General features: G+C 37.4%; 1 pseudogene; it reads right to left on the reverse strand.

Moving 5' to 3' along the window:
- Nucleotides 1–9,432: 9,432 nt before the first annotated feature.
- On the reverse strand, nucleotides 9,433–10,365 carry LOC101598841 (annotated as a pseudogene).
- Between the last annotated feature and the right edge of the window lie 1,670 nt (nucleotides 10,366–12,035).

A 12,035-nucleotide genomic window follows, 5' to 3' on the forward strand; every position in this document is an offset into this window, starting at 1 on the left:
CATTTCAGATTTAAGGCATTTCATTGAAATGCAGTTGAAATATAATAATCTTCCCATAAATAAACAACTTGATTTTTATTCACCCAAATGTACATGTCAATTTAAATATGTAATGCAGATATGTAAAGCCATCCTCAGTTACACATGTGTTGTAGTTACATTCACATTACTTGGACAAAACACCTAACCAAAAGCAGTTCATGGGAGGAAAGTATTTTAACTTAGAGTCTTGAGGGGAAGCTTTAACATGACAAGGAAAGGATGATAGAGGAGTGCTTGGACATCATATCTTGACACAGCAGCTGGCAGGAAACAACAAGAGTAAACTAGTTAGAACTAGCAAACTGGCAACCAATGAACCATAATGTCAGCCCCCAGTGACACACCTCCTCCAAAAAGGTGAGGACTAAGTATTCAAAACACTTGAGGCTATGGTGGATATCTTATTCAAACCACCATAACAACTGTGTCTAGATGCATATATAAAATATATATAATCAGTACAGTGAAGCTAAGAAACATATTCAATAACCACAACCTTTCTGTCTCTTTGCAATCTTCCTCTCATGTGAATAATCGTTTGCTCTATGTTAGTGCAGACCTACCTGTTTGTATTGTCTAGGATTTCTTACAGAAAGAACACATAGAGAAAGATGCTATCTAGTGAGAAGGGCCTGGATTTTTCTGACTCATATTTTTAAATTGTTTTATTACTGTTTGTGTGTGTGTGTGTGTGTGTGTGAGAGAGAGAGAGAGAGAGAGAGAGAGAGAGAGAGAGAGAGAGAATTGGCATGACAGAGCCTCCAGCCACTGAAATTGAACTCCAGATGTGTGCACCATCTTGTGCACACCTTGCACAATTGAGTCATCTTGTGTGCCTGCCTTATGTGCAACCTGGAGAGTCAAACATGAGTCCTTAAGTTTCATAGGCAAACACCTTAACTGCTAAGTCATTTCTCCCAGCCCTATATAATTACTTTAAAAAATTGTTGTTATTTATTTCTTTGAGAGAGGGAGAGAATGGGCAAGACAGGGCCTCTAGACACTGCAAACAAATTTCAGACATATGCACCTCCTTGTGCATCTGGCTTATGTCGGTACTGGGGAATAGAATCTGGGTCCTTGGGCTTCACAGGAAAGCACCTTAACCCCTAAGCCATCTCTCCAGCCCCTCATATAATTATTTTAAGACTGATTTATGTTGCTTCATGTGAATCAGTAACTCATTGCTTACAGTATTGGTTACTACTCTGCTAGATGGATAACCTTCAATTGATTTCTATTAATAAACACTTATGTTATTTTCATTGCAAATGTCTCTTGATTTACAAAGTAGATATATACTGATAAACTTATCATAACTTGAAATATTGTAAGTTAAACATGTATTTAATAGTGGGCATGGTGGGACATGCCTAGAATCATAGAACTCAGACTCCAGTTTGAGCTATAGCCCTGTCTCAAAAAAAAGTCTTTAATTCACAAAACATCTGGGTTACAGCACAGTACACTATATAGAACATTATTTTTTACCATCTTGGCCACATGGTGACAGAGAGATGCAGCACACTAACATTACACAGAATTATCAAGGAGATTGGAGCTACGTATCTCTAGCCCATCCCCCCCCTCTGTGTGTGTGTGTGTGTGTGTGTGTGTGTGTGTGTGTGTGTGTGTGTGTGTCTTTCTCTCTCCCTCCCTCTCTCTCTCAAATAAATAAAATTTTTAAAAAACCTGAAGAAACAGAATTGACCTATTTGTTTTATTTGCTGGTATTAAAAGAATACTTAAGTTTTCATCAAAAGCTATTATATTAAAGTTCATGAAGTTACCATTTCTCTTATGGTATTAAACATAGTGGCTGTTTTTTACCCAGTCAAGTGTTGGATTCAGCTTTTTTAGTTTTAATTTACATATATTTGTTCCAAATTATATTTGAGAAATCCTGCGGAAATCTATAAGACAACTGTTGTAATCTTTGTACTTCTAAAGAGGAGCTAGAAGTATTTCTTTAGAGTTTTTTCTGATGTAAAGCATAATGCAAATGTGATAATTTTTGAGCACTAGATTCCTTAAGCCACCATGTTGAGTACATAATGATTTTTATACTCATACTTTTAAAGAAAATATATATCATGAAAAGTATTAAGATTCTTTTGGTAACTAAAACTTCCAAGTATTGAGGATGTAACAGAACCTCAGAATAAGTATTAAGTAATATAGTGTAGAATAAACACTCTGAGGTAAGAATCACACAGAAGACAAAAGTTTCAGAAATTTTATATAGTGTTTACGATCTTTTAAAAACATTTTTTTTTTTTTTTTGAGAGCGACAGACACAGAGAGAAAGACAGATAGAGGGAGAGAGATAGAATGGGCGCGCCAGGGCTTCCAGCCTCTGCAAATGAACTCCAGATGCGTGCGCCCCCTTGTGCATCTGGCTAACGTGGGACCTGGGGAACTGAGCCTCGAACTGGGGTCCTTAGGCTTCACAGGCAAGCGCTTAACCACTAAGCCATCTCTCCAGCCCTAAAAACATTTTTGTACTGTTTTTTTTTTAATTTTAACATTTTCCATGATTATAAAAAAAAAAATCACATGGTAATTCCCTCCCTTCCTCCCACACACTTTCCCCTTTGATATCCCATTCTCAATCATATTACCTCCCCAACTCAACCATTGTACTTACATATATACAATATCAACCTATTAAGTACTCTCCTCCCTTCCTTTCTCTTCCCTTTATATCTCCTTTTCTTAAAAAAAATTTTATTGGCATTTTTCATGATTATAAAAAAAAAATCCCATGATAATTCCCTCCCTCCCCCTGACACTTTCCCCTTTGAAATTCCATTCTCCATCATATTACCTCCTCATCTCAATCATTGTACTTACATATACACAATATCAACCTATTAAGTAAGCTCCTCCCTGCCTTCCTCTTCACTTTATATCTCCTTTTCAACTTACTGGCCTCTGCTACTAAGTATTTTCATTCTCATGCAGAAGCCCAATCATCTGTAGCTAGGATCCGCATATCAGAGAGAACATGTAGCGCTTGGCTTTCTGGGCCTGGGTTACCTCACTTAGTATAATCTTTTCTAGGTCCATCCATTTTCCTGCAAATTTCATAACTTCATTTTTCTTTACCACTAAGTAGAACTCCATTGTATAAATCAAATATCAGGTGGCTCTAGCTACTTGGGCTTACATCTGGGTCCTCTATTCTGTTCCACTGATCTACATATCTATTTTTGTTCCAGTACCATGCTGTTTTTGTTACTATGGCTCTGTAGTATAGGTTAAAATCAGGTATGGTGATACCACCAGCCTCATTTTTGTTGCTCAGTATTATTTTAGATATTTGAGGTTCTTTGTGATTCCAAATGAATTTTTGGATTGGTTTTTCTATTTCCATGAAGAATGCTTTTGGAATTTTGATAGGGATTGCATTAAATGTGTAGATTGCTTTTTGTAAGGTTGCCATTTTCACAATATTGCTTCTTCCAATCCAGGAACAGGGGATGTTTCTCCACTTTTTAGTGTCTTCTGCAATTTCTCGCTTGAGTCTTTTAAAGTTCTCATTGTAGAGATTCTTTACTTCCTTGGTTAGGTTTATTCCAAGGTACTTTATTTATTTATTTATTTATTTATTTATTTATTTATTTATTGATGCAATTGTGAATGGGAGTGATTCTCTGATTTTATTTTGTATCCTGCTACATGGCTCTAGGTTTTGATAGCTCTAACAGTTTCCTAGTAGAGTTTTTAGGGTCCTTTATGTATAGAATCATGTCATCTGCAAATAATGATAACTTGATCTCTTCCTTTCCAATTTGTATCCCTTTTATGTGTGTCTCTTGCCTTAAAGCTATGGCTAGGACTTCCAAAACTATATTAAATAAAAGTGGGGACAGTGGACACCCTTGTCTTGTTCCTGATTTTAGTGGAAAAGCTTCCAGTTTTTCCCCATTTAGTAATATGTTGGCTGTAGGCTTCTAATAAATAGCTTTTATTATATTGAGATATGTTCCTTCTATTCTCAGTCTCTGTAGGACTTTTATCATGAAGGGATGTTGGATTTTGTCAAACACTTTCTCTGCATCCAATGGAACGATCATATGATTTTTGTCCTTCAACCCGTTGATATTATGTATTACATTTATGGATTTGCATATATTGAACCATCCCTGCATCTCTGGGATAAAGCCTACTTGGTCAGGATGAATGATCTTTTTGATATACTCTTGTATTCTGTTTGCCAATATTTTATTGATAATTTTTGCATCTATGTTCATGAGGGAGATTGGTCTGTAATTTTCTTTTTTTTGTTCTATCTTTGCCTGGTTTTGGTATCGGGGTGATGCTGGCCTCATAGAAAGAGTTTGGTAGAATTCCTTCTTTTTATATTTCCTGGAATAGCTTAAGAGGCAATGGTGTTAGCTCTTCCTTAAAGGTCTGGTAAAATTCAGCAGTGAATCCATCTGGGCCTGGGCTTTTTTTAGTTGGGAGATTATTGATAACTGTTCGGATCTCCATGTTTGTTATAAGTCTATTTAAGTGATTAATCTCATTTTGATTTAATTTAGGTAGGTCATATAAATCAAGGAAATCATCCATTTCTTTCAGATTTTCATACTTTGTGGAGTATATGTTTTTATAGTATGTCCCTATGATTTTTTGAATTTCTCTGGAATCTGTTGTGATGTTACCTTGTTCATCTCTGATTTTATTAATTTGTGTCTCTTCTCTCTTTCTTTTGGTCAAATTTGCTAAGGGTTTATCAATCTTGTTTATCCTTTCAAAGAACCAACTCTTCGTTTCATTAATTCTTTGGATTGTTCTTTTTGTTTCTATTTCATTAATTTCTGCACTAATCTTTATTATTTCTTCCTGTCTACTGATTTTTGGTTTGCCTTGTTCTTCTTTTTCGAAGGCTTTAAGGTGAAGCATTAGGTAGTTTACTTGTGACCTTCCTAATTTCTTAATATAGGCACTTAAGGCAATAAATTTACCTCTTAGTATTGCCTTCATTGTGTCCCAGAGATTTTGGTATGTTGTGGTCTCATTATCTCATTATTGACTCTATAAATTTTTTGATTTACTTCTTGATTTCTTCATTGACCCATTCATCATTTAGTAGTGTATTGTTTAGTTTCCATGATTTTGTGTATGCTCTATAGCATTTCTTGCTACTGATTTATAGTTTAATTCCATTGTGGTCAGATAGAATGCAAGGAATTATTTCAATTTTCCTGAATTTGTTAAGATTTTCTTTGTGTCCTAATATGTGGTCTATTTTAGAGAATGTTCCATGTGCTGCTGAAAGAATGTATATTCTGCAGCCTTTGGATGAAATGTCCTGTATATATCTGTTAGGTCCATTCCTTCTATGACCTCATTTAGTCCAGATGCCTCTCTGTTTATTTTTTTCCTGGGATGACCTGTCAATGATGAGAGTGGGGTGTTAAAGTCACCCACCACCACTGTGTTTGGTGTTATCTGTGACCTTAGTTCCAATAGTATTTGTTGGATGAATTTGTGAGCCCCCATGTTAGGTGCATATATGTTTAGAATTTTAATGTCCTCCTGTTGGAGTGTGCCCTTAATCAATATAAAGTGACCTTCCTTATCTTTCTTGACTAACGTAGGACTAAACTCTACCTTGTCAGATGTTAGGATAGCAACCCCTGCTTTTTTTCTAGGCCCATTTTCTTGAAACAGCATCTTCCAACTTTTCACCCTAAGATAATATCTATCCTTTGTGGAAAGGTGAGTTTCTTGGAGACAACAAATTGTAGGATTCTACTTTTTAACCCAGTCTTCAAACCTATGTCTTTTTGTTGGGGCATTGAGGCTGTTGATATTGAGAGATATTATTGGAAGGTGTGTATTTATGTTTGCCATTTTTTTTTTTTTTTTGTGGTTCTGGTTCTACCTGTGCTCTCTTCTGTTAACTAGTATTTGAGTATTGCTTGTTTTTTCTAGGTTCCTTATATGTGTGCTTTTCCTTTTCTTCAGCATGGAGGATTCTATCAAGTATTTTCTGTAGACCTGGTTTTGTCTTCAAATACTCCTTTAACCTGCTTTTGTCATGGAATGTCTTTATTTCTCCATCTATTTGAATGGATAACTTTGCAAGATAAAGTAACCTTGGTTGACAGTTGTTATCTTTCAGAACTTGGAATATATCACTCCAAGTCCTTCTGGCTTTTAAAGTTTGTGTTGAATAATCTGCTGTAATCCTGATGGGCTTGCTTTTGTAGGTAACTTGATTTTTCTCTCTAACTGCTTTCAATATTTTTTCTTTGCTTTGTGTTTTTGAAAGTTTGATTATAATATGGTGAGGAGAGGTTCTTTCCAGGTTTTGTCTGGCTGGGGTTCTAAAGGCTTCCTGTATCTGCATCGACACCTCTTTCCCAATTTGGGGGAAATATTCTTCTATGATTTGGTTGAAGATGCCTACTATGCCTTTGGAGTGGAATTCTTCTTCTACTATCCTCTGAATTCTTATATTTGACCTTTTCATACTGTCCTGAATATCTTGAAATTCCCACTCATACTTTTCTTTAAGTTTGTCTTTCTCTTTGTTGGACTGTATTAGATCTGCCACCTGGTCTTCTAGCTTAGATATTCTGTCCTCTCCTTCATCCATTCTACTGGTGAGATTTTCTACAGTGTTTTTTATTTTATTAACTCTGTTCTTCATTGCTAGTAATTCTGACTGGTTTTTCTTTATTATTTCTATTTCCTTTTCATGTCTTTTATTGTCTTCTTTATTTCATTAAATTTGTGTCCTGCATCTTCTTTGATTCCTTTGATTTCCTCTTTGAGTTCCTCTTTGACTCCTTTGATTTGTTCTCTGACTTCTTTGGACATATTTACAGTCATTCTTTTGAAATCTTTCTCAGGCATTTCCTCTAACTCATTCTCACTGGAGGTCATTTCTGATGCATTAATACTTTTAGGTGGATTTATATCATCTTGCATTTTAGTGTTTCTTGTGTTATAATGTATATATTTTTGCATCTTGGATTAAGTTAATGCTTGGATTTTTTAGCTAGCTGGGTGTTTTTAGTTGTATCAATTGATTTGATGTTATATATTCAGGGTAGGAGCTTAAGGTGTTAGGTGTGGCTCTTAAGACTCTCAGAGTTATCTACAAAGGTGCTCCTAGGGGTTGAGTTTCCCTGCTATGGGAGTATTCAAGTTGGCTGAGTGGAATAAAATACAGGTAGATTTTAAAAGTTAACTAAACATTGTACCCATTCAGTCAAAAACAGCCCCAAGTATGTATGCAACAGTAGTTATTATAACAACCAGATCCTCTATCAACAAAGAGGTTAAGATTTCTGGTCTGTTGAGGGATCCAAGTCAGCTTGTGACCAAGTGAGACCCTTCCCTGGTGCAATCCCAGTTACCTTGGATGAGTTTGGTCTCAGTCAAGTTGCTGCCTGGGTCATTGGGTTGCTGTCCTGATTTCTGTAGCTGGGCACTGGCTTTTCCTGCAAGGCAAACCAAGCCTGGCAACTATGGCCCTGCAGATCAGCACCCCGCTGCTGGAACTGCTGCTGCTAAAGCTGCCTCTGCTGGGCCTGTTGCCACTGCTGCTGAAGCTGCTGCTGCTGGGCCCACCACTGCTGATGCCTCTAATGCTGCTGTAGCTGCCACTGCTGGAGTCACTGCTGCTGCTGAAGCTGCTGCTGCTGGGTCCACTGCCACTGCTGCCACTGAAGCTGCTGCTGCTGGGTCTGTTGTTGTTGGCTATGCTGCTGCTACCGCTACTGGATGTGCTGCTGCTGGGGCCACAGTTACCAGTGCCAGGGCCACTGATGTTGCTCCTGGACTCTGCTCCTGTTTGGTTCCCACTGTTGGCTCAAGTTGGCATGGCCAGGTCCCGATAGCACTGCTCTGTTCACTAGAGCTGGGCTCAGGTGGTGGGGGAGAGGAGGGAGCCACAGCTGATCTGGTTCTCTCACTGTTCCACATGTTCTTCTACCTCGTGGTCTGCTCCTCCATTGCTCACTGCCTCTGTCCTTTCACATTTCCTGAGTTGCGGAGAGCGCCGGTATGAGTGGAAATCCCCCCACCTGGCTTTTCCCGTGGCTGAAGCCAAGTCTGGCAGCTTTCTGGTGCGCCGCCACAGTGGTTGGCAGTCCTACCGGGGCCGCTTTTGCTGGCCTGTGCAGGCTCTGGATGCTCTGGATCTCTTCTAGTTCTCTGCTGCTACTTCAATTTCCTATACACCTCACTTTTTAGTAAAAGAGTGTATTTTGCTGAGTATTTTTTGTCTTTTTCCTCCCTAGGCTGTTTTGGCGTGGTACCTACACCACCATCTTAAACGGAAGCAAAACAATTTTTAATTTTTTACATATTTATTAGAGAGAGAGAGAAAGAAAGAGAGAGAGAAAGAGAGCACATACCATACCCCAGCGCTGCAAATGAACTCCAGACACATGTGCTACCTTGTGCATCTGGTTTAAGTGGGTTCTGGGGAATCAAACTTGGGTCCTTAGGCTTTGCAATCAAGTGCCATAACTGTCAAGCCATCTCTTCATTCCATAATCTTTAATATCTTTTAAAAATATTTTATTCATTTATTTATTGAAGAAAGAGAGAAAAGAGGGAGAAAGAGAGAGAATGGTCATGCCAGGGCCTTCAGGACCTGCAAACAAATTCCAGATAACTACACCACCTTTTGCATGTGGCTTATGTGTGTACTGGAGAATTGAACCTAGATCCTTAGACTTCACAGGCAAGTGCCTTAGCCACTAAGCCATCTCTTCAGCCCATTTTTTTAAATTTTTTGTTTATTTTATTTATTGATTTGAGAGCAACAGGCAGAGAAAGAAAGAGACAGATAGAGATAGAGATAGAGAGAGAGAGAGAGAGAGAGAGAGAGAGAGAGAATGGGAGTGACAGGGCCTCCAGCCACTGCAAACAAACTCCAGATGCGTGTGCCCCCTTGTGAATCTGGCTAACATGGGTCCCAGGGAATCGACCCTCTAACCAGGGTCCTTAGGCTTCACAGGCAAGCGCTTAACCGCTAAGCCATCTCTCCAGCCCTCTTCAGCCCAATATTAACTATATTTAAAGTAGATATACAAAGACATAATGTAACTCATTATTGGGTATAAACATCATGTTGAGAAATAGTTCTATCACTCATAGAAGAAAATAACAAAGGTGATGACAATGGCATCAGTGGATTCATGAACCCATGATTTCTACATTGTCTTAGTGATACTTACTAAGTGTAGTAATAGATGCTGTTAAGAGGGTCAGAGGAAAAGAAATAATGCTCATGGAATTAAAATAATTTTTAAAAATGAACTAGAATAAAAGTAGATGGATTAAAATAAACATACCACTTTACACAGTGGAATAGCAATCAATTAGAACTTATAAAATGTTTTTATATTACTTTTATCATTAAAATGCTTTTCTCTTTAGCATTTTCTTTACAGAAATATTAACATCCTTATTCCTCAGACTGTAGAACAGGGGGTTTAGCATGGGCACAATAATGGTATAAAACAGAGATGTCACTTTCCCTTCATCCATAGAGCTCATTGGTGATGGTTTTAGATACATGAAGGTAGAAGAACCAAAGAAAAAAGCAACAGCAGAGTTGTGGGAGCTGCAGGTGATGAAGGCTTTGGACCTGCCCTCAGTAGAGCAAATGTGGAGGATGCTGGCAAGGATAAAGATATAAGAGCTAAGGATAGTCAGGGTTGGTGTGATGATATTAATTCTGCTAAATATTAGAATAAGCAATTCATTGACAAACATATTAGAACAGGAGAGCTTTAAGATAGAAATAAGATCACAGAAGTAATGGCTGATCACATCAAATCTGCAGAAATGAACCCTAAACATGCAGCTGACATGAGCTGATGCACAAACTACACCTATCATATACACCCCTAGAACAAGATAAAAGCAGGCCTGGTGAGACATGATGATATTATAAAGCAAGGGGCTACAAATAGCAATATAATGGTCATATGCCATTGCAGCTAACATGTAACATTCTGAGATCGCAAACACAAGGAAACGGTAAAGCTGAGTCATGCACTCAGGATAGGAAATAATATTCTTCTCTGTCACAAAGTTCACCAGCATTTTAGGGGAGATGACAGTACACTGGCAGAAGTCAATGAAGGACAGACTGCTAAGGAAAAAGTACATGGGAGTGTGCAGGTGGGAACTGAGCAGGATCAGGATGATCATGCCCAGGCTCCCCACCACCGTGAGCACGTAGATTCCTAGGAAGAGGAGGAACAGGGGCAGCTGCAGCTCTGGCTAGTCTGTTAACCCAGCAAGGATGAAATCAGTCAACATGGAATGATTTCCTTCTTCCATCCCCTATATTCAGATTCTGAAGAGAGAGAAGAACACAGTGCTTTGAGTGATGTGATTCCCCTTCTGTCTTTGAAATACAATGTCTCATATTTTCTATAGGATTATTTTACTCTGGATCAATTTTATTAAATGGAATTTGTCGCTTCTTAAATTCAGTTTTATTTGCAACATTAATAATGATTATATATATATATATCATATTTATGTATATATATATGATATATATCATATATATGTGCATATATATACATATATATGTGTCTATATATACATATATATGTATATATCATATATATGTGAATGTATATATATATGCACATATGTGTGTGTGTGTATATATATATATATATATATATATATATATATATATATATATATATATACATATATATATATATATATATATATATATATATATATCACTTGCTTTGTTGCTGATAAATACGTATTTCCTCTTCTATGTCATCCAAACCTCTTGTCATGGTGGAGTTGTTCTCCAAAATCTTAATTGATTTGGGTTTACAATATACTCAGCAAGTTGTGAATTACTAATAACACATTACTTATTTGGCTGTGAACTATACCATAAACCCTATTGCAATCTATCTCCTCTCTCAGTAACACATATGGTAGATCATAAGAAGGTTTTTATTTTTAAGTATTTTGTGAATAAGTGAATGGTTAAATGAATGAATAGAAATACTCAGGGACATTTCACAGTGATTAATTTGTACCTGAAGTTCTCATATCACAAGTGTGGGACAAACACACCCACCTTTCTTTTGCCTGAAATTTCAAAATCAAGTTTTATTTGCTGGTTCTGAAAGGAACTAATGTTGGTGCTGGGAGCTGCAGGTTCCTGGAATTCCTCAATCATCAGGGTTGAGAAAGCAAGGATTTGTTATCAATCTTAGTAGTCATTTTGAGCTTGGTCTACATCACAGATCACTATCTCCAAGGGTAACTTTTCAGTTCGTTCATCTTCAGCTTCAGGGTAACAAACATTCTGACAATTATAGTTACCTAAGCAGTTCTGACTGCCATGGTACAAAGCTTAGTCTTGCATTTTTGTTTGCCAGCTATAATATGTAGAACCTCTTCAAGGATTGTCATTTCCCTGGAAACAAATGCCTGAGGGGAAAAAATTACTCATGGTCATATATATTACAAAATATATAGTTATCCTTTAAGTGGATATGCCAGAGCCTGCTGGCTGAAAGGGTTTGAGCCTGATGGGGAGTGAAGATTAAAGAAAGACAGGAGAAAGAATGAAAACAAGGACTCCAGTTCAGGACTGAAGCCACATTTATTTCTCAGCAGTCCTTTCTATATCTTCTTCTAAACAGTTTGCCCATGGACAATTCCATGAGCTTCACACAAGTAACTCCTTTCTGTTATAGAGTCTTGCACTTCAATCACTTCTCAGTACAAAAGATTATCCCAAGGTGGGAAACAAACAAATCCTTTGTTCCCAGCAATACAAGCATAAATCTTAAGGAATGGCCAGCTCTTATCAGTAACACTGAATGTGCATAATCTTACTTGCATGTATGTGCTAAAGTCTTGCTGCCAAATAGCCCAGAGCTATGGATACAAGGCCAGTCAAATGGCGCCCATCATGGATACCTGTCAATTCTAAACTTGACAATTAAGAATAAATGAACATTGCA

This window comes from Jaculus jaculus, chromosome 3, assembly GCF_020740685.1.
Source record: "Jaculus jaculus isolate mJacJac1 chromosome 3, mJacJac1.mat.Y.cur, whole genome shotgun sequence".
NCBI lineage: Eukaryota > Metazoa > Chordata > Mammalia > Rodentia > Dipodidae > Jaculus > Jaculus jaculus.